We start from the raw sequence: 23,449 nt of genomic DNA on the forward strand, positions 1-23,449 counted from the left end.
GACACTCACTCCCTGTACACCAAATAAAGAAGATTGTCCATATCACCCACTGCAGCTTAGTGTTGTTTTTGTTTTTGCAACATACTGTACCTGCACAGTCACCAAGTTACAGACATGCTATGACAAGATGTCTCATCTGTGAAGCCATTTCAAAAGCTTTGCATTAGTTTCCTGATTTCAGTGCTGGCAACTCCTCCTGTATCTGTTTTGTGTCCGTGCCGTCTTTATGTGCCTCGTGTCACTGCTTCTGTGAATCAGCCCTGCATGCGTTGGAGAGGTTTGAGTGACACCCACTGTGTGCGTGTGTTTTCTTTCATAAATGTTTGTTGTTTATGTGTGTGAGTTAATCCAGGCTCTCAGACAGTGAGCTGAGTGAAAAGGATTTGGAGTGTGTGAGCCCGTCTGTGTCAGTTCTGTTATGTAGCCTTCGTGCAGACAGGCTTTCTAGGTCAGGCCTAATTGATAACCTCTGTTAATAACAGTGAGTGGCATGCGTGTGCGTGTGCGTGTGTGTGTGTGTGTACATTTTGCTGTCTCACTGTCCTGAGGCACAGCTGAGACCAACCCCCCCCCCCAAAAAAAAACTCAACCCTCTGCCCTCCTGCTTCTGTTCCCTTGGGTTTGATATCAGTGGGACACAGCGGGTTGTCTGTCTGTTTGTGTGTGTGTGGGAATGTCCTGCTGTCATTGTAGGCAGGCTGGTCTTTCCTCCACACCCTAGTCTATTTTGTCTCTACACGGGGTCTCCTTTGGCACGTTGGGGGGGTTGTAGTCTGAACAAATAACATCATGTCTAATAGGGAGACATCAGTAAAGCAAGTTTTCCAGTGGCTCTAACAAAGCCTGAAATACAGTAGTTAGGAGCCAGAGAAAATGGCCCTCATTACAGCGCCAAGGCCCAACAGCCTCCTTGAATTCAATCAAGATAAATCAAAATTTCATGCAGTCAGAGAAATCAGTCCTCTAAACGTTTTTTTTTTTCATCAAGACCCATGAATTATTCTCAGGGAAAACAGTGAAAATGTTGGAGAACACTATCTTGCAATGTTAAAGAGAGTGAATAATAGTTCTTGGATCTGCCCCCTGATCCAGATCCGCACCAAAATGTATTTGGTTCTTCCATGACCCACAGCACATCCTTCTGCCATGGTTATCTGTCAGGTAGTTTTTGCATTAACTAACAAACATGAAACAATATAATATAATATACTATACATTATTACTTCAGTTTTAATGCAAAGAATGACAGGTTTTATGTCCATACAAGATTTGAATAGCGTCATTAATCTCGTGCAGAATACGACAGAGACAGTTTCAGAACTATGCTGATGTTACACCAAGGACTAGAACTGAGAACTCAAGTCCAGGCCTAAAGGTCAAAGTGATGGGATTTTGACTGTGGTCGATAGCTTGATCCACACATTAAGTCTGCAAAATAAAAAAAACTGTACTTGCCCCTCCCTCATTATTACCACTGAGATGCCTTTGACCAAGGCATTCAGCCCTCCAATGGCGACTGATCAGACTGGAATGACATTGTTTAATATGTGGAAGCTCCTGATTCCCCATAATAAATAAAGGTTACTAAGTAATTAAGGGTGGTGGTGGTGGTGGTGGTGGTTATAGTTAAACAAATAAATGATTGTGTTTCTTCTTGTGAAGTCGTTCTTTTGGATACTGTTGCTATGTCCCAGGTTTCCAGTAGTTAACCCTGAGCACTATCTTTCTCTTAAAGATGGGGGGGAAGCGATGGAAATAAGGTCCAAGTCGTAATAAAGTGGAATTATCCTCTAACATTTATCATCACACTGGCTTCCCCGTGGTTTGGAGAACAGACTTAAAAAGAGCTGATGCTAGTTTATAAATCACTTCACTGCTCTGGGGCCAAAATACATTTCTGATGAAGAGAATAAACCAAGTGGATCTCCAGGAAACATTCAGCTTCAGCTTTGAACAGATGGTTAGAAACATGGCTGAGCTGCAGCTTTTACACAAAAAGTAGAAGTACACTATTTACTGATGATACTACAGAGAAACTACTGTCGCAGTTGCCCCATCAGATTACATTGTAGTCACCGTTAGCATGTCTCGGCTGCCATTAAAGGCAATAGGCTGTTCTGATTCCAAAGGTTTTTGTAGGTACCGTTAATTTACACACCTACATCTATAAACAAAGAGCCCAGTTTGGAAAATTGAAAAATGGAATTTGCCTCACAAATCTACATCAAAACTCTCTGCTGAATGTGAGACATTTAATTACTCGGCTTCAACTGCACTAGAAAGCTTTTCCTTGACATTTTTTGTTTATTTCTTAATTCATTTCATTCTATTTCATGATTTTGTTTTGTTGTTTTAATGATATAATAAATCTCTTTGTCTCATTTAAATCATTTTGAATTGCTTCTTTGTTTGAATAAACTTGCTTTATTTCTGCTTCCCTCACATGGTCACGTCTCTGTTGGAAAGTGAGTCTTTGAGGGCAGCAGCAGAGACAGACTCTTGTCATTACAGAGCAACTCTCTCATCATGTGGAAAATGACTAACTGTATGATGTAAACCTCACATCTTTTTTCACCAGAAATAAAACTAAACTTTTCCAGCTCCATCGTCTGCTGGAAGATATTCTGCGTCTTCTTCACACAATGAGAAAACTTTCTTGTTATCTTGCAGGGAGGCACTTTGAGCCGATGTGTGTGTGCATGCTGAGTCTGGAAGTTAAAGCTGTGTTACCTTGAAAGCACACAGACACTGTGGTGTTGTTCTCTCTGGAGCGACGCTCTCCTGCTGCTCAGCCTTCTAATCGCTCATGGAGCTGCTGTGTTCAACACGCTACTCTAATAACGCTTTACTTCTGTTTTCTGACATACACACCAGGTTTATCTGGGCTTCCTGTCTTTCATTTGTTTCTCATCCACCATCTGTGGATGGAAAGCTACAGATGGATGCCAGCACCCCCTTCCTTAGCTGTCCATCGTCTATCACAGAACTGTCGGAATGTCCATGTGAATGTTTCGTATTTCTATTTAAGATTGTCGTCCTGCAGTTTGAGAGCAGGACTTATTGATTTCACGTTCAGATTTTGAAATGCTTTCGCTCAAAACCCTGCGCATGCACTCAAATATCCCCTGCTTGTGCTTAGATTTGCTCAGCAGTTTCTCAAACTGTCAAAAGTCTTCAAAAAAAACTCCTCAACCAATAGGACCCAGGTGTAGTGTTGGCAAATAAAAGTGTTATACCCTCGTTGAAGGTGTGTTAGCTTTACTTCTTTGTTGAGTCCTGTACGGGCTGTTACTTTAACCGGGTTCATGTCTTGGCTGAGAAGGCGTATACATTTTGCAGTGCGAAGTGGAGGTGAGTTGGCAATTTACTGTTGTTTTTAGTCGCAGCTGTACAAGTACACAACATCCGGTTGGTTACGCTTCCTGGTCAGCTCGCTCTCTCACTCTCTCCTTCTCACTCTCTCTCGCTATTGCGGGTTTCTGACGGAGCCAATTATCAAACTTTAATCTTTATCTGTCAATATCAAACATGTTTGATATTTACGATAATTGCTATTGTCGGAAGGGGCAAATCAGGTCTAAATTGGCCCAATTATGTTCTAGTGTGCAGCAGCCTTAAGAGATGGAGAAGCGTGGGGTCAGGGTCAAATTATTTGTTTGTCTACACCAGTGAGTGTGTTCATGTGTACAATTATTCTTTCAAAATGTCCCCATCAGCTAACATCTGACAGCAGGAGGACAATAAATCTCTGTTTGCTTGTTAAGACAAAGTTCTGGAGCCGTGCACAGATTGGCCTGAGGAATGTGAACGCGATAGCTTGTAATTCCTCACATCTGTTTTCCTCATAAGCGTCCACATCTTTATATGGTCAAAGTATTCTGTGTGGCTCCTGCTATTTGGGAACTAATGTCTAGAGATGGCCTGAGATCATCATATCACGTCCACATCCACATTTCCACATCTGTGCTTCAGCCTATTCTCAGAGGAACCAGTGAAGCGTATGCGGCGCGCACGTTCTCTACTTCATGTAAAAACACGTGTCCTTGTGTCCTACAAGTATAGCTACAAGTTAACATTAACATGCATGTTGCTGCTGGAGCACATTGTTTCTCCCCTCTATGAGAAACATGCTACTTTCTTCCTGAGCAGACTGACGGGGCCGAGTCCTGCCTGGCTCGCGCGCTGAACTCTGTTGTCATGGCGACGGAGACGTTGTGGCAGTTGGAGTGCATCTTCCTCGAAAAATAAGCCCAGCATTATGCATCTACCCGTGCTGCCTCTTTACTATTAATGGACATAAATATTTATATGGTTTGGAAGATATTTTCACGGTGGAGCAGAGCCGGTGGCCCGTGGTGAGCAGAGGCATGAGCTGATGAAGTGGTCTGTGTCACACTGTGAGCGTGCACGTGCTCGTGCATGCATCTCTCACCGCCCTTTAATCTCACACACAGGAATGATATTGTTGTATTTCAATGTAACATATAAATAGGGCTTTTGTTGTGTATACCACACATTTAAATCTCCCTCTCATCTCCAGTGCAGCCTCAGGTTTGAGTCATTACTCTCTATGGCAGAGCCTTGATAGTTCAGTGCATTCACAATATTCTTTAAATCCAGGGCTGATATAATATCTCATAAATATGTAAATGATATTCACTGATGATAAACTATAATACATACATTTGGCTAATGGACATGAATTTGACTCAATTAGGGCCACTCTCATTTTCACCTACACCCCCAACACTTTGGTCAACTGAATCGGGATTTGAACCAAGAATTGTATCGTTATTGTATGATTTTTTAAATGTATTTGATCATGGGTGATTTGCCAGTCTTTTTATCGGATGTAGTGTTTTAATCATGGGTTTCTGGTACAGTTAGTTTGGATTGTATGTGTAGTGCCCATGAATTATGCATAGATACTGTATTTGTAGAGTGACAATCCAACAATCCCCACACCCATCGAAAATCACTATCAAATCATTAGTTTTTTTAATTTAATGTTAGTTTCAGAGGTGCTGGTAGACTGATCCCAACAGTCCCCTCAAATTCGATCAAGCTGCACCAAATTTCACACACTCTTAGATATCAGTTCCTTAAATATGCCAGATTTTTTCATCTAGACCCATGGATTATTCCCTGGGTAAATTGGTGAAAATGTAAAAAAAAAAAGACCCTGTCCAGCAACGTTTAAGAAAGTGAAACAACAACCTGGATCCCCCTGATCTGGATCCAGACCAAGATTGAATGGATTTTTTTCCTCAACCATACCGCACCCAAACCTATATTGAAAATTACTCATGCATTTTTCAGAAAACCAGGCAGGAGAATGGTTTTGTTTTCACTGTGACGGGGATTGTACTGCATCGAGTTCAGCCTGTAAACAATAGAGAGGGAAAAGGAAAGCAGGAAGAGTGACGAAGGCCAACACTGAATAAAATACAGTCAATGCTAGCTGCTTTAGCTTTTCTGAGCTATTTCCTAAGTGGCACTCAGTGGCTACAAGGTGACCCTGCCTCTTCACTGTGATGTTTGAGATCTATATTTTATCGGGTTCTGCGCTGCCAATATTTCACACTTGTCACTTTGCGTCTCCATTCCTCTTTCCAGCTTTGTTCTCTAACACACACATCCTCTTTTGTCTCTCTTTTCTTCTCCTCTTAAGAGTCCCTCGAAACTGTGACATTATTTCGGGTAGAGGATGGAGGCTCCTCCTCGAGGGCTTCCCACTGTGGGCTCATGCTTTATTGCCGATTAAATCATATGTTGAGCTTGTGGAATCTACAGGGAGAGAAGAATAATCATTCTTTTTATACTTCATTTGCATGCGCTCCTCATTTTTCCTCCGGGCCTTTCGGTTAACGTGACCCACCTCCCATGGCTGTCTCACAATCTATCTCCTCTCCATAACGACTCATTTTTAAACGGCTTTGATAATCCCTTAGTTCTATGAATTAAATGGCCATTAGAAGAGGGTTCACAGGGAACGAGATAAATGTCAGACGTGGCCTCGGCTCTCGTCTCCGTCTCGCATCTCATTCTGCAGAAAAGTCTTGTTTCTGATTTAAGACATTAATTAAAAGCAAAAAGGAAAAGCTCTGCCAAAGTGTCCAACTTTGTTCAGTAGTTCCCTTTATGATTTCCTTTTATGCTTCTAGTTTTCAGCAACCGGCAGAATAGGCATCGACCATATATTTGATCTTTATTTTTTTACTTTTAAGATTGTGACTTATCTGGACAAGTCCCTGGAAGACAAAGCACACAGGTCTATACTTCGATCTTGGAAAAGAAGATTAATCGAGTCTTCACCAACACAAATGTTGTGTTTTGCACACAGAGCGGTGAAGCGTGATCCAATCACAAGTGTTCATGATAATCCTGGCGGTTCTTTCTTTTAGACCAGCAAGGAGTTGGTGCTACCCTGGAACCAGTTTTTCTGCTGAGAGCCACTTCCTGGGATGTCGAGAACTTGCTCCAGATAAGGCACCGGCTCCAAACTTGCCTTGAACTGCCTTGATGGATCAGGGGTATAACTGGTTCATTTCAATGTCTCGACCCACCTCCTTCCTTATATAGTAAGATAAGGAAGTCTATATTACTGGCTCCTGCATACCTCTCCTCCCCCTCAGGTTTAGACACAGTCCACATTTCTGATCATGTAATTATTCTCCCATATCACATATATATATATATATATCCAGAAATCTTTGTCTGTCTCTCCGTGGCTCGCACATTTAAACCGTTCAACTTGTCGCCTTCACACTTGACATGTATTGATGAGGATATACAGTGTTGAATTTGGTATGATTTGGACATGTTTAATATTAATACGTTTTTTATAAGCAGGTGACCAGTTCTCTGTAGCAGAGGTGGCTGGGACTCATCAATGTACTTGATGTTTTGGACCACGTCAGCAGATGCGTTCACAACAACAACTGATTCTGCAGATGGAGGTCAATCTTCACTGATCTTGGAATAATAACAGCAGCGGTGGCGCAGCAGTCAACCTTTACTTGGTGCGGCTCAATTACTGCAGCTCACTTTTACAGTTTCAGAAAGAAAAGCTGCAACCACAGGCCAAGAAAACAGACCATTCCAAACAGGAAGCTTTAGAACAGACACTGTTTAATGTTCATTGAAACACCTGTTTATCACAAAGTGAAACATTGAAGTAGGATTTATGCAAAAATATATACAAGCATTTACAGATAACTCTTCATCCAGAGAGTATGGATTCAATTATCTCTCTTTGAGGATTTGTTATCTTTTGTGTGGCACGGGTTAAAAGTGAATGACTCGCTTCTTGAAAATGTCATGCGGCAGATAACTTTATGTAATTAGAACATATGGCACTTTTTTAATGTTACAACATGCGTCCTCACAGGTCCGCATGTTTTATTGTGATATTTAAGCCACACTCACGTGTGAGGAGGTAAATCACACCAGCAGATGTGCAGCTGCGGCGCTGCCTGCAGTGCTGTGCCTGTAGTGTGTTGTGTGCTTGTTTTCCTGGAATTCTCACACCACACGGAAAGCAGAGAAATGGGCCAATGTAAATGATAGACGAAACCCACGCTGTAATCAGAATATCTCTCTTCACTCCTGTTTTGGGGCGTGTGGATGATATCTTTTGACCAGTGTTGGTCTGAAAGAAAACAAACGCTAATTTGTTCCAGTGTAGCAGCAGCGTGTAGTTTGTCACATCCCCTCCAGCAGAGAGAGGAAAAGAGCTTTCATTATTAAACAAGGCCCTCCGGCGCCAAACGTCTGTATCGTTAGCAGTAATTAACAATGCACTTTCCTGCAGGATAAACAGTTTAATGAAAATCGGAGAGCCGCCAAGTTGGAAGCTCTTCACACAAGGTGAGCGGCTGGAGGAGATTAACAACAAGTCTTCCTGTAAAGCTCAAACGAGGAAACCCGATGGAGGGAGAGAGAGATTTTTTTTATTTATTTAATGTGCGTCGTATTCCCTGAATCCACATCTCACGTTAAAGTTTCATGCATCTGTCAGTTTCTAAGTGGTATCGTGGAGTCGGAGCAAATTGAACATTCATCCCAAGGGAATATAAATATGGCATCAAAGAATCAGATCCTTTTTATTAAGAATATGTACAGTGCCAGCTGACAAAGGCATCACTTCGCCCCTGATGGACTCGGACTCGTTGATTTATGATTTAAAAATGAGCTTTTATATGAGACTCGGCATGTGTGGTTTTTCTCCCCAGGAAACCGCCTGTGGAGTTTAGACAAGAGGAGCCTAATGAGAGCCAACCTGTGCTGCTTCTCTTTTCCTTTTACTCCCGCATTGCTTTCCTCTTTTCATTAAGTCCTTCATCTCATATGGCGGCGGACGTGTTTACCGAATTCTGATCCATCAACAGATGGATGTCTAAGTAGGACTTTGATGCGACAATATTTCACAGCCGATAAGTTGAGCTGTGAGTCTTTCCTGCCGATGGCGCTTTGAGGTCACAGGTTCAATCACTCTCGTCCTTGTTCTTGTCCTTGTCTGTAAATAATTACACAATTTCCTCGTGATAGACGGTTACAATCAATCACCGGGATAATCTTTGAACACCTATCACATCTTCAAATAATGAGACCGAGGTCTTCAGTAAATGAATGTGTCACATCACTCAGACGAGATGGATGGACCGTCGCCCTGGCAGCCAAATAAATGTCAGTTTCTGTCGCTCTTTCGCAGACTTGTTGGTCCTCATTTCTGTTGAATTAAAATCAACGATCATAAAGTTATTATTTATTGTATATAATAATTTTTAATTGTATGTTTTATTGCTCGTAAAGAATGAAAGGTATTTTACAGCTGCAGTGGCAGGGTGGTGTTGTTGGTAGATTTAACACCTGAGGCAAAGGACTCAAATCGCGTCATTATCACCTTTTTATGCTGAGAGCTGAGTCAGTAGCTTCATTTGAAATCAAAGCTTAAAGCGTACTTTTATCGTGTAGCATTTCCTAACTTTACATAATTCCAATTCCATTATTGTAATGCTTACATTTCTGTCACATGCCTCATGTTTTTATTTTTTGATTACTGTGCTTTTATTTGTTGTTTTATTTTGCTATTTTAAGTGTTTTTACATTATGAAGAAAAATACATTATTATTGTTATATTATTATTATTATAGGGCAACTATATAACACACTATAGCATTTATTTTGAGTGTTAATATCTACAGGATTAACAAAAGTCCAACATTCATTTTCCTTTTAGCTCTGTTTTGGTCGACACCAACTTCATCGGGAAATGCTTGTCTCTTTAGCTGCTAAATGCTCCGCTAGTTTCCCCCGAGCGTCGCTGATTGTTTATGTCCACAGGTCGTGTAGAGTGCTTCATTAGAGCTGCTGGAAACTGTGAGAATGATGAGAGTGCTGAAAGATGCTAAAACACCTTGGAGCTGAGCGAAACAGCAGTCAGGTGATAATTCTGCTTCTCACCATCTTGTTTGCATTAGCATCTGGATTTAAACTTGGTGGAAAGATGGTGTATGAGTCGGGAAAGAACCCATTATGTTTGGATGCAGATCCAGATCAGGGAATAATTTGTGGATCTTGATGAAAAATAATTCAGGCACATTTAGGGAACTAATATGCATGAGTTTGTGATTTGGAGCAGCTTGATTGTATTGAAGTGGACTGTTGGGCCTTGGTGGAGATAGTCGCTCTACTGAGTGCCGTTCTAGTATTTGCATGTTACCAGATTTTCAGTTTACTTTTGAAAGCCTGTGACGGCACCATTAGCAATGAAGGCTACTGAGCGCAATTTTTTTGGGGCCGCAGGGATTTTCAGAAGACGAGGGCTTTTGCTGCTGACCTTGTATGACCATTAGGGGCTGATGTTGGAGCCCACTTATGTTAACGTCTGTATGAGGAGGGGGGGGTGGGGGTTCAATAAGGGAAATAGTGTTCTCCTCCAAGATCACCACTGTGACATTTTTAGTTTTGCGATTGTTGCCCTAACGAGCATTGCAACTTATTGTCTGATGAATATCAAAATAAAACACGAAATGTCAAGGTTTCTCTGGAGGCATGACATCACCTGTTTTCCATCCAAAGGTGCTTATTTAATCAACCATAGAAACAGGACATCCATCCAGCGCAGTGTGTGTTGTTTTGGAGAAAAGATTTTTGGTTCTTCCCTGTTTTATGTGTCAGTGGAAGGATGCGGCTCCTCTGCATGTAGAAACAGGTAAACCAACACTGCTGTCACGGCAGGAGCACCTGATTTGTGTTTTATGATCTTTCATGAAATTATGCATGCACGTCCTCGCGTCCACATGTTTGAGCTGTTTACTCGGGGAGCTGTGTTTACATCCATATCCGATGACATCTGGAGTGCGATGAGGAGAAAATCCTTTGTTTGTGTGCTGAGATTTCTGTTCTGAGTGTTGGACAGGTGTTTCCACAGAGCGGGTCTGTTCTCCTTATTGGCCACACTGTGCTCACACACACATGCTAAGTCCCTGATGGTCTCCCTCAGGCCTGGTGGATCTCACACATAGATCAGCCAGTAATGAGAAAAAGGATAACTGTGTTCCATCAGCAGCTGAGCCCCGCAGCTCCTGACAGCATTAAATGCACATATATAGCCACTGGCCATGCGGTTGCTAAGGAAGTGTTGGTATCCAAGCAGGAGTTGGCAGGGAAACATCCCTAAAGTTTATTCAAGAGATTGGATGCTGCTGGAGTTGATTTCAAGCTGCATCCATATTTCATTTATGTGCACAAGTTCTCGGAAAGGGAAAGAGGAAAATTACCTGTTCGTTTGTAACTGGGCTGCATCTTGAAGCGTAGCCGTTCCAAAATAAACTTCCGGAGCATCGTTGTCGGCTCACAAGACATTTCAAACAACCATGGTGGTGGGATAGGAGAGAAGCAAGAGTTATGATCCTGAACATCCACGGCTCAAACTATATTAACAGGTCTCCACATTAATCTTCAGCAGGGTCTCCCATGGGCTGGAGGGAGAGAAAAAATGGTGACCACCATGACAGTGTTGTTTCCACACCCGGTTACTGTTCTCCAGTTAAAAGCTCTAAAAAAACAGTCATCCAGGCTTCTGCAGACGCGCCACAGAAATACACTGTAAAACATCATACAGGAGTGTAGAGGAATCAACTCAATTTAAATCTAAGGAGATGAATTATATTATTATTACAATATTTATAAAAAACATAACGTAGGTTATTGGTTTTTCACTACAATCTGATATTAGGGAGAAGAATCACTCTCTGGCAGTTTTTCGGTCTTTTTGAGCTCAACGTCTGTGACGGCTGTCGTTCTTGGCTGCTTGACACATTTTCTCCCTGGTGCTTTCCAGCAGTAAAGACACTGGAAAACACTCTAAAGTTGTTTTCACTCATCACTTCCTCGATGGCACCAAAACACGTCACACTCACCCTCAGAAAGTCCTGCAGATTAAACTGGGCAAAATAAATGTCCACTTTATTTAAAGGCTGATTAATTAGACCCAGCACAAACCTGAATTTCCATAAAAACGTATCTTGCATTCAGGCCGACATTGATATTCTTTCTCTAGGAGTGGCTCAGCATATGGATTGTTCCATTCAGTCAGCCTTGACATTGCGCAAAAAGGCAAAAGCTCATAATGACAGGGGAAACTCGGATCAGCAGATTAGCAGCTTTTCCAGGATACATAGTTTAGAGGTTATCACTGAAAGTAAAAGAGAGGAGTGAGTTGTTGTACAACAGATTTGATGCCAAAGGGTGTGCCTCAAGGTTCTTCTCAAGGCCCACTTCATTTCTCTATTGCTATTCTTCCTTTGGTTTTGTTATCTCCCTTAAGAAAAATGATGTGTGTTTCCAGTAATGTGATAACTGAATGCTTCAGTCTGACAATGTCTTTTAACAGTGTCTAGATAATTTTATTCCTTCATGTGTTGCTTTGTTCTGTCTTGTTTTCTTTCTGTTCTTGTGAGTGTAATAATAATAATAATAATAATAATAACAATAACAATAACAATAACAATAACATTAACAATAATGTATAATCCACCTAAACAGTTGCATCACAGCATGTAAAAGCACCGTTGAGACTTTCAAGCACTGATTGTGATGTGTTCAGGTCAAGCTTTTACGTTCAGTTCTATACAAACTCTCATTGTGAGGATAATTCCACAGCAGCCATCTCTCCCACTGTGATCGTTTCTGTGGCTTTTAACCAGGACATCATCTGCTTTACATCACTGCTGAGCCAACCACAGTGGGTTCAGTCACCAGTGATGTGGGCTTTACTGTACTAAAAGCTACTGATTCATTCAGTGATAAAAAGTGATTCGTATAAGAATATTGTATGCTTTAGTTTAATCAACTCACAATGTTTTACAGTGCACCAGGCCACAGTGCCTCGCTCCACACATTATAATTCATTTTTCAAAATCCTTTATATCCCACAGTTCCACCATCCAAGACTCCCAGACCAGAAAATGTGTCTGGGCTGGGACCAGTAACCACAGAGCTCCATACTTGTGCTGGCGTATGCAACCACAGCCCGTGGTGAACAGTGGTAGACGTCTCTGAATTAATACACAGAGCGACGTCCTGCCAAAGCACAGAGAATGTGAAGAGCACACCTGAAGCAACTGAGTGAACACAAGGAATAAATCCACGCTGTTAAAAATAAATGATCTATCTGAGATCTTTTTTTTTAAAAGCTCCAAATTGTAAGTGAGGAGAAATTGTGCATGACAGAAAAAAATTATCATTTCTTCCTGGTGAATCAGATTTGTGGAGGAAGAGGAGGAGGTGGAGGAGGGGGTGCAGCGGTGGCTCCCCTGCCCTACTTTCCTCCATTCACCAGCCAGTTGTTCCTCCTGGGAAGACTGGAGGGGGAAAGTGTATGGAGGGAGTTTCAGCCACGCTTGGTCTGTCACCACAGGGCAGCAAAGAAATGGCTGCACTCAGGGTGAGGAGGGGGGGATGTGGAGGGAGAGTTGGCACACTTACTGTACATGAAGAGGGAGACGGGGGCAAAACTGGTCCGATCATTCCTGGTTTGCTACTCGTTGTTTGTTTGTTTTCCAATGCTGCTTGGTAATGCTCGGCGGATGTTTTTCTCTTGGTTGAATTCCTGAAAGAAGAGGTGAATAAAATATCTGGATAGATTGACACACATCTCCCCACTTTCCTCTCCATGTCATCCTCCGTCGCACTCTCTCGTATCCTCAGGCTACTGTCAGTGCCTGAGCTGGAAAAGGTAAAGACATCCGTAATTATTAAGGTGGAGGAATGCCTTACACTTGAGCTTGCCTACAGGTGTGTGTTTTTTTTTTTTAAATGCAGAGGAATGCACACAGTAACTGTTAAAGCGAAGCACGTTGCAGAGCTGCCTCGACTTCTCAAAGCTTTTCTGATTCCATATTCAGCGTGTTGATGCTCTGATTTTCTTCTTTATGCCTCTTCCCACGGATTTGTCCAATTACCCCCTCTAAACAGCATCGGGGGCTTGTTGCTAGGCTACAGGCAGGTAACACATACACACCGTTACACCAGGGGTTGTTAAGATGAAGGTGTTTCCGAATAAAGATGAGTCAGTACCTCCCAGCCTAAAAGGATAGTTCACCAGAAAATGAAAATAACCTCATTATCTACTCACCACTATACTGATGGGGGGGCGGGTGAAGTGTTTGAGTCCAAAAAACACTTTTGGAGTTTCAGGGGTAAACAGTGTTGCAGCCAAATCCAATACAATTGGAGTAAACGGGACCCCTTCTTCATACCTAAAAAACATAACATGCCTCCATACTGCTTGTGTGGTGTCATCAAAATGTGTGGAAGCCCTGACATTCATATTTGACTCGAAACTGCATTATTTACAAAAAGAATTAAGCCATGTTGTGTTTTTTTTCCTGTTGTTTTATTACTTTGGCTGCAACACCGTTCACCCCTGAAACTCCAAAAGTGTTTTGTGGACTCAAACACTTCACCCACCCCTCCATCAGCATAGTGGTGAGTAGATAATGAGTGAATTTTCATTTTTCGGTGAACTGTCCGTTTAAGAGCGAAACCATCATTTTTATTGTCGCCTTCCTCCACCTCTTCTTTTCCGTCAGCTTGGCTACATGTGACAGATGCACACTAGCTCACTAAGCCAGATGGAGATGCATGAGTTCACAGATGATTTCATGTGAGAGCCCACACACATTTCCAATGGTGTCTCAAGGAAAAGTATTAGGTGTGGTAAATGTTTGCCATTCACCTCTTGAGAATAACTTTCTCAAAATCTTCACCTCGAGACACCTGCATGTTGAAGTTACGTTCCGGAAAACCAAATTATGACTCAGACAATACAATGGAAAATTGAAGAGGGTGAGCCTGCAGTGTATTTGTGGTTCCATCAGGAGATAAGTCTCGCCCAATTTACACCCTGGCTCACAGTTTGATCCTGGGCCTGCATTTGTAGAGGGGTGGGGGGCACAGGAAGCTGCGACGCATGGCACGTTTCCCCTGGGTGCTGGCTGATGCCCCCTGACAGATTGAGGCTGCAAGATTGTGTTCAACATCTCTGCGTGTGCATCTGTGTTTGTGCACGCCTGTCTGTGTCTTGAGGATGTTACATTTATCAGAATGTCGCGAGGCAAAACACACAGTTGGAGACAAGACCACTGCAGCTTTGTTTGTTCGTGCAAATTAAATACAAATTCCAAAATAAATTAGTCATGAAAACAATCGTCTTTGTTTTGTAATTGATCCTCCTGCTGGGATTTACGCTCGGTTTGTTTAGTCAAAGTTGTCAAATCACTTTAAAATAGTACTCCGTTTCCACACAGTTTGTCTTCAATCCCTGAGCCTGTTTCTGATGCTCACATAAAATTGATGTTTAAATTGTATAAATGACAGCTAATGCAATTTCACTCAGGTTTACCTAGTGGAACACTTCCTGGTGAAGCGCAGGTGGACTTGGTGACTTCCTGGAGTCACTTCAGCTGGTTTTTGAAGCCGTTTTCAGACATAAACTTTCATGAAAAGTCAAACTCCAGAAAATGTCCAGACATTTCCTGGAGTTTGCATTTCACGTATGAAGAATGTAGCAGGATATTCTCCATGTCAGCCACATTCACAACAACAGGAAATCCTCCACTCTGTTCAGTTGAGGGGGGGTAGCAGGAGGCAGGATATAACATATAAATTCTGCGGCGGCACATTTTGTTACAGCACATTGGCCCTTATCATCAAAAGCTCTTGATTCTCGTCGTCTTTCCAACTTGACATCTTCATCAGCGTCTTCTTCATGTATGTCGCCTTCTTTATAGCCTGAAATACTTGTATTCTTTTGGGGGGGGGTTCAGTTTTGCGCCCATTGTATGTTGGAGACGTCATCAACTCGCTTGTTGTGAATTCTCCGCAAAACATTCTGCTGTATTCTCACATGTATTCTCTCCTGCTGCAGAACAAAAGAAGCTGCATAGCTGAAACAGAGGCTGTGATGTGAAATTACACCTCATGTTTACAGGAGCTCAACATTTACATATAAAAAAAAAACTTCACAGACAAAACATCCAGTATCACATTACCACAGAATGAAATATTGAATTACTCATACTGTGCCGTGCTTGTGTGTGTGTGTGTGTGTGTGTGTGTGCATGTACAACAATAGGGCCGACTTTGTGGGAGCATGTGAAGCGTGGCCACAACTTGGTAAATGAGATAGCATGTGCTATGATGCTATGTGTGTGAAATTGAAGCGCGGGCTGTGTAAATTGAATTAAATGTGTGATAAGAATGTGCACGTGAGGAACGGCGTCTGAGCTAGCATAGTCTGCCTATCAGTGTGGGTGTGTGTGAGACGTGTGTGTGTGTGTGTTAGGTGCTTAACAGGGAACCAAGAGTAAATTCCATCGCCTGCAGCGTAGATGGAGGAGGAACATGCAGACTGTTGGCTACATAAGGTTTGAAATTATTTTTGTGCGTGTAATGAACAGCACACAGCACGCAGACCGAAATTCCCCACGGTTTACATGGCTCAGTCAGAGGCTTTCACTGAAAGAAGTAACTTCTTGTTCTTGTAAACATCTCCCATCACCTCCTGTTAATGAACTCAAATGTCATTAATTAAAGTTTGGGCAGCCCGTGTTTCAGTCTCAGCTTTTGTAAACTTCCTTCTTAAGTGAGTTTAAGATCTTGAGTCACTTTTAAACATGCCCTTAAATTCCTGCTCAGTGATTCAGATCAATAAAAGGTCAAAACTCATGATTGTAGAACTCGTTTTTTAAAGCTGCATCGCCTGCTGCACCGCGGGAACACCGGACACAACATTTGTTGATCAATCACTGATTAGCCAAGAAAAACAAAAAATCCCCCAACTGAACTGCGTCAGAGTCTGGAGAAAGGGCCTTCCTCCCCAACACCACTGATCCATGTGAGTGCTCAAAGAGCGGCAGGGGGAGGAGGCTGTTTAGTCAGCGTTTCACCTCAGCCTTTCTTTACTCCCTGAGCCTCTCTGAAAATACCCAAGGAGCCAAAAAGAAAATACCTCACAGCTGTTCCCTCTGCAGCCGAGCCATTCCTGTGATACTTTTCTTACACACACAGGGGCCCCTGTGCGTCTGAGCCGAACCCCCGACGGCTCTTTGAATCCAGCCTCCCTATAAGCTGATCTCTGTCTTGTTTTAAACGTCACTTTAATCCTAAAGTTGTTGTTTAATCTCGACTTCAGAAATCCACTAAAAACTTGCAGAGGGCCAATAAGAGAAGGGATGAGGGGAAACACACAAGGAGACCGGGGGCTGGATGTATCACGTACGCCACAGGGAATGTCAGTGTCACGACCTCAGAGGAGAAGGCAAAAAGATCAGTCTCCGGAGCGCTTATCTCGCTCTCCATCTGCAGTAGATTTTGTGACACGAGGAGCACAGGGGGATAGAAAACACTTCAGGCCCCCCCTCTCACCCCCTCTGAACCTGAAACAAAAGCACTCCTCTTGTTTTCTGGCTGTGAGAGAGGCACCCAGCATGAAAAATTAACCAGGGACAAACAACAACAATCAGCTGCCTATCTGAGAGCTGTCGCCTATCTGACGCTGGAATCAAAAAACACAGCCGAGCTTCCCCAAAAAAAGCAATATGCGTTTTTTTCCTTCCACAATAGTAGTTTTACTTTGACCGCTTACTGGGAGCAGCCATTTTGTTGCATTTGATGTGCTGCAAAACTTTTTCATTACTTTTCCCACGAGTAATGACTGCAGCTCGTCTTATCTGTGTAAAAAGGAATTTGCCTTCCACCATGTGTTTTCTCTATAAAGAGAACTTTAATAGCGTTTCCCCACTGAGACTAATAAATAGCCAACCGTTTTCACAGCTAAATTAAACCCTATATGTAAGTAAAGCCAATCAAATGGCAATTGACTCCTTTTCCATTTGCTTTTGCTTTTTGTGTATCGTATTCAATGTCTCAAAAAAACAGGGCTAGTAAACAGTAAAAAGCAACATGGAAGCAGTGACTTTGTTTTGTGTTTATAACTTTTACTCCATTCTCTTTCAAGCTGAACACTGACTGAACACTGAGTTACAGATGGAGGCAACAAGACTCCATTTCCTCCATGATGCAGATGTCACAGTACGGTGCTGGAAAATTAAAAATTAGCAAACTGATCAGAAACTGATTCTCAAAATACATTTGGGTTTATCTGAAAGGTTTAAAATCAGACCTCGGCTCAGCATGTTTTTATTCTACAACCAAAGAAAGATTTGGACTCTGATATCTGTCAGTTAAAATAAAAAACTACAAACAGCAGGAAGTTATCTCAGCTTAGCTCAAAGACTGAAAGCCCCCGCAAAGATATAGACCCACATATCACATTAAACCCATAAAACTGCAACACAACATTCACAACTCAGGATATTACATGTCATTTAGGTGCTTGAAGGCAGAGTTTGTTATAGTTAGACAGAGCGATAACTGTTTCATCCATTCCCCGTCTGTATGCCGAGCAAAGATATCTTGCTTCTGACATGAGTGTGATATTGATCCCATGGCCTAACTCTCAGCAAGAAGGCTGTGGAAGTCTATTTCCCCCAAATTGTATACTCTTTAATTCTAAAACCCCATTAATGGCCCTGTGGTGAATTAAACAAATCAAGAAGGATTCATATTCTGGATTAATCAATTTCAGTCGGAGGGATTAAGCCGACACCATTCAGACACATTACTAACAAACTGATATAGACTGTATATAAAGATGACGACATGACAGCTCTCCAAAAGTGCAGCCAAAGTGTCTCCATCGCCACCTAGTGGCTGGCTGCAATATAGGTCATAAGGCCCGCCTCCCCCATGTTAGTGGATGAAACATCGACCACATGAAAACGTCAATGTACATAAATAATTTTTTCTCAAAGATGGTTGCTGTCATTTTATGTGTATTTCTTCTCGCATTGTTAACTTCACCAGTAAGTTTGGTCTTAATTAATTATTTGATGCTATACAAATGGTGTGAAACGTCATGATTGACAGCTGAGACTGACTCCTGATTGGTCAAGAGTGTGTATTGGCAGGACCTCACTCCATCCCCTTATCGCTACTGAGCGAACTCTGGCTCCAAATTAGCAAAATTTGTATCCCGGATATTTTGGCTTCATCTTTGGATGGAGGGAGGAAGTGGAGACACATTGTCTATGGATAAAACAAATCAATTGTGCTGCACTGAGTTTGTGTTTTATTGTTGTTACCTCAATCAAGTAGGTTTTTGTCTGCATTTTTCCATTTGTTTCTTAGTAAGCAAGATTATGCAAAAACTACTGGATGGATTACCACAACACTTGGTGGAAGTATATTGGTCAAGAAAGAACCCATTCAATTTTGGTCAGGGGACAAACCCCAATCCACACTTTCATTGGATTTTGATCAAAAATTCTTGAAAAAATACTGAAGATCCTGATATTTATGAATGTTTGAAATTTAGTGACCTTGTGAAATTAAATGTGGTTTTATAAGCGGACTGGCATAGGTGTGCGCTGTACGTTTTTTGTGAGTGAGTGTGTGTGTGTGTGTGTGTGTGACTTTATGTATAACATCACGGATAATATGGGTGCCATTGATTTTTAATGGTAGCAAATAGAGAAAAAGCAAAAAAATGCAAAAAGCTCATGCACAAAGATACCAGACAGTGTCTTTCTGAGAATCTGCTAAATAAATCAATGGACAAATCAATCATAGGCTCTGCATTTAGACGAATCGGTCAGCTGTTGTGTGGGTTGTTGTTTTCATACTATAGAATATATTTATTTGACAATAGAGAGGGGGGGGGCGTGTCTGCCCATGTCTCCGCCCTCAGCAGCAGATCTCCGCTCAGTGAGTTCACATCTCCCAAGTGTTTGAATCCCAGCCTCCTCTCCTTCACTGCGTGTCTGTACAAACTGGGATCGCACAGCTCCGAGCGCTGGATTTTACTGGTGGGACGCTGCAGGGCACGATTCACCCCCGAGGACCCACCGTCAGCCCCGATCTGCTGCGATCTGCTCCGGAGAGGCTCTTTATTTTCTGAATACTTGCTTCTGACCAACAGAGCCCCCGGTTCCTCACACAGGCTCAAGTCCACAGCTCGTCTCAGCCGGAGGTCTCTGCACGGAGCTGAGCTCTGAGGTAAGGAACAGGAGAAAAGTTCAGTGTGGAAATGAAAGACAAGACACTTTGAAACCCGCTCCGTTGTTTCCCTCTCTGCCTCGTTGATCGAGCTCCATCTCGTGTTTTCTGCGCGATGCTGTTGATTCAGCTCACTTTGTTTCCCAGCAAGTTGCGTTTTCTCCTCAGTCCAGCTCCAGAAACCTCATTTATACCACGGAAGAGAGAGAGTAAATAGTGTATTTGTGCGATATCACATAACGAGTCTTATTGTTTTTAGTCCTTTATTTAGCTTTTGCACCATGAAGACTTGAGTTTACCTCAGGTCAAGTCTTTATTCCCCCTTAAGGGTTGAAAAAGAGTCATGCGCATATAAATTCACTGGTAATTATAAATGTGGTTTAAGATCAGATAAGATAAAATAAGATAAGATAAAATAATCCTTTAATATTCCCACAATGGGGAAAGAACAGTCAAAAAATACACATGAGTAAAGTAATAATAAGTACCCATGCTATATAAATTGCAAGGAAAACGTAAACATATAAATTGAAGAGAAATAATATGTACAGTGTAAATAGTGAATATACAGTGTGACAATATATATGTTTGAATGTAATAGTAGGTTATGAGAAAGCTGACAGCTCAATATCATGTCTCATGGTCGATTCTCAGCTCACTTTGTTGCTGCAAGTCACATTTTCTCCTCAGTCCAGCACCAGAAATCACATTAATATCACGAAAGAGAGAATAAATAATGTATTTGTACAATATTACATAATGAGTCTTATTGTTATAAGTCTTTTGCACCATGTAGACTTGAGTTAACCTCAGGTCAAGTCTTTATTTCCCCCTTAAGGATTGGAAAAGACTCGCACACATACAGTGGTTTAAGATAAGATAAGATAAGATGAAATGATAAAATATAAGATAAGATAAGATAATCCTTTATTAGTCTGTATCACAGCAGCAAGGAGGACAGTCAAAAAATAGATATCAGTAAAAGTGATAAGTAACCATGCATTATAAATGCAAGGAAAATATAAAAATGTAATTGGAGTAGAAATAATATATACAGTGTGAACAGAAAATATACATTGTGAGAGTATATAGTTGTAATGTAATCGTAGGTTATGATATGAGAAACCTGACAGCCGGGCCGATGTGTGTCAGTCTCCAAGCTGGCATCCTTCCCACGGGCTCCAGCCACAGCCCAGGAGGAGGAGGAGGAGGAGGAGGAGGCTGTCTGCAGAGATGTGTGTGTGTCTGTGTGTGTGTGTGTGTGTGTATGGGGTCACAAGATGGACGTCTCTCACGGTGCTACCTTTGCTGTAGGGCACAAATGCACTGTCAGTCTGCATTAATCAGAGGCGTGCATCATCCAAAAACCAGCGCACCCATAATCCTCCTGTCTGACTTCCACTGGAGCAAACGTGACACATTCAAGAGCTCCGGAGAGGAAAAAACTCAATACTTGAGACGGAGGCCGCACGCAGCCAAGCGGTTCCCTGCAAAGAGCTCAGCATGTGACTCTGCAAGTGTCCAAGCAAATTTAGATTTGATTTGATCAGTGAAAAGTTTTCCTGGAGAACAACAGCTAAAAACAGTGCAGATTCTGAGTAAAACAAAAAGTTAACCTGCCACTCGCGTAGAAATAAATGTGTGTGTTTTGCAGCAACAGCTGGAAATCAGGTTATAATCAGATTTTGCCCGAGGACACTGGCTCCAAGGGACCCATTAACACACCGGTGTCCAGGTGAGCGTGCAGTGCTGGGCCGTCTTGCTCCGAGTTAAAGTCACAACCTCTCACTCTGGCTCTCCATCTCCCTGAGGCTGCTACAGCCTGTCAGAAAAAAAGGAAGAGGAGAAAAGAATCATATCACGCCCCAGCAGCTCGGTCAGACTGACAAATCAGCAGATCATGATTAATGACCTCACCTACTATACTGCTGCATCATTTAAACACTTCTCTCTCTCTATGTGTGTGTGTGTGTGTGTGCTTGTTCCACCCTTTTTCTATTTTCTCCTAAAACTAAACGATTGGGAGATTTGTGGAGAGAGACAGGCACACAAACGGAAAACAGAGGCGTGCTTGTTCACCATGTTGTGGGTGAACATTTTGCTTGTCAAAAAAAAAGTAAAGAAAAAAATAAGAAGCAGTAGTATTGATGCTTTGGAGCAGCTGCCAACACGAATGACTAAACTCTGCCCGGAGCCTTTCTCTCCTCGGCTTGATTCACATGAGCACTGGGAAATAGTTTAGTTGCTCAGATACAGAAGTGATGTCCGCAGGATACGAGCACAAAATGCAAACAACAGGGTTTGCAAACCAACAGTGTAATTTATACAGAGATCAAAGGTCAGCTGCGATGCATTTGTGGACGACAATTAGGAGGGAGCTTGTTTTAAGTGGATTCAAATCTGCACCGAGCCAACGTGGTATTTATTCCACCTACGGACGCAGAACACCTGGTGTGAGACTTGCCACTGGTGATCAGTGCATTCATTGTAATAGTGCCTCTGATAATGTGTTGCTCTTAATCACACATTCGCCGTGCCAGCGAAGGAAATGAACAGCAAAACACATGAATAGGAGAAGAAGTGTCGGGATAGAGAGAGAAGATGTGTGTGTACTTGTCTTTCTACAGTTGTGAGGACATTCTGGCTGGTTCTCACAACTTCAAAGGGCTGTTTGAGGCTTAAAACTTTATTTTATGGAAAGAATTTGGTTTAGATTAGGGTTGGGCATTTAATTTACGTCCATACTGCTACTGTGTTCGACTCTGCTAGTGATATGCCTGGCGTCCACACTACTCTGGAGTTTTGGAGCCACTCAGATGGAGAGGTTTGAAAACGCAGCTGGCCCTGTTTTAGTTGGAAAACTGTGGGGCTGTCTGTTTCAGTCTGGACGGACAAAAACAGTTATTTGGAATCAATGACCTTCTCCACCGCATGCTGATTGGCTGATTTACTTTTTTGTCACAACGTAACCTTCGCTGATTCGTGAAGCCCATTGTTAAGACACACACAGCATATCCTCGGCTACCAGTGTAGACAGCAACATGTATAGTCAGTTACAAGCATTGCTATTATTCAAGCAGTTCCTGTGTACACCAGAACACACATGCACAGTGTACGAGAGTGAACGCGTGAAATGCATTCCGGCATGTTTGTATGGACAGGGATTAAAACTGATACAGAGCCAAAAACGCTTGTGGACAGAAAGATCGTTCTGAAACTTTATGGATGTAGCTTTAGTTGTGATGGTTAAGGGGCAAGGGAATGTATTCAACGAGTGTCCTCACAGCTATAGAAAGACATGAGCAAATCTGTGTGTGTGTTCTTCCTCTCAGTTCTTGGCAGGGATAGACGAGTGTGAATTGCAGTGTATGGCAGCTCCTGCTGAGAGGAGCAGGGTGACTGACTTGCAGCCGCCTGGGCTGACAAAACGCAGCTCATTAAAGAGCTGAAATTAATCAATCTGCGGTTCCACATGGTTGGATGTCTCTGAAACCTGTCGCTCCTCTCTCCCCTTTTTCTTGCTTTTTTGACCCATTTTGGATCAAAGTCCCTGGTTTTTCATCTTTCGATTCATCCCGCCTCACCTCAACACACACCTTCCTCCTCCCTCTTTAACCATCTCTGTATGATCCTATCTTACCCTCTCGTGCACCACCAACACCACCAGCGCCTGTATCTATATCGATGGGTTTCGGAGCAGCGAGGCAGAGAGAGGACGAGGCCGGGTCATCCGTCTACACTCGCTTTCCCCTGTATCAGCCCCAGTACGGCAGCAGCAGTCCGTAGAGAGCCCGGAACTAAATGGAGTATCTATTGGCTCAAT

General features: G+C 42.4%; 1 protein-coding gene across 1 annotated transcript in view; it reads left to right on the forward strand.

Annotated features, from left to right (window-relative positions):
* The first annotated feature begins 19,331 nt into the window (after positions 1-19,331).
* The window catches only part of tspan18b (tetraspanin 18b), a 38,628-nt gene continuing 34,510 nt past the window's right edge, over positions 19,332-23,449 (forward strand). Inside the window, exon 1 of the mRNA XM_035157263.2 lies at positions 19,332-19,626. The gene's annotated coding sequence lies outside the window, so the exon portion shown is untranslated. The remainder of the gene's footprint in view (positions 19,627-23,449) is intronic.

Source organism: Hippoglossus stenolepis, chromosome 5 (genome assembly GCF_022539355.2).
Source record: "Hippoglossus stenolepis isolate QCI-W04-F060 chromosome 5, HSTE1.2, whole genome shotgun sequence".
NCBI classification, from domain to species: Eukaryota; Metazoa; Chordata; class Actinopteri; order Pleuronectiformes; family Pleuronectidae; genus Hippoglossus; species Hippoglossus stenolepis.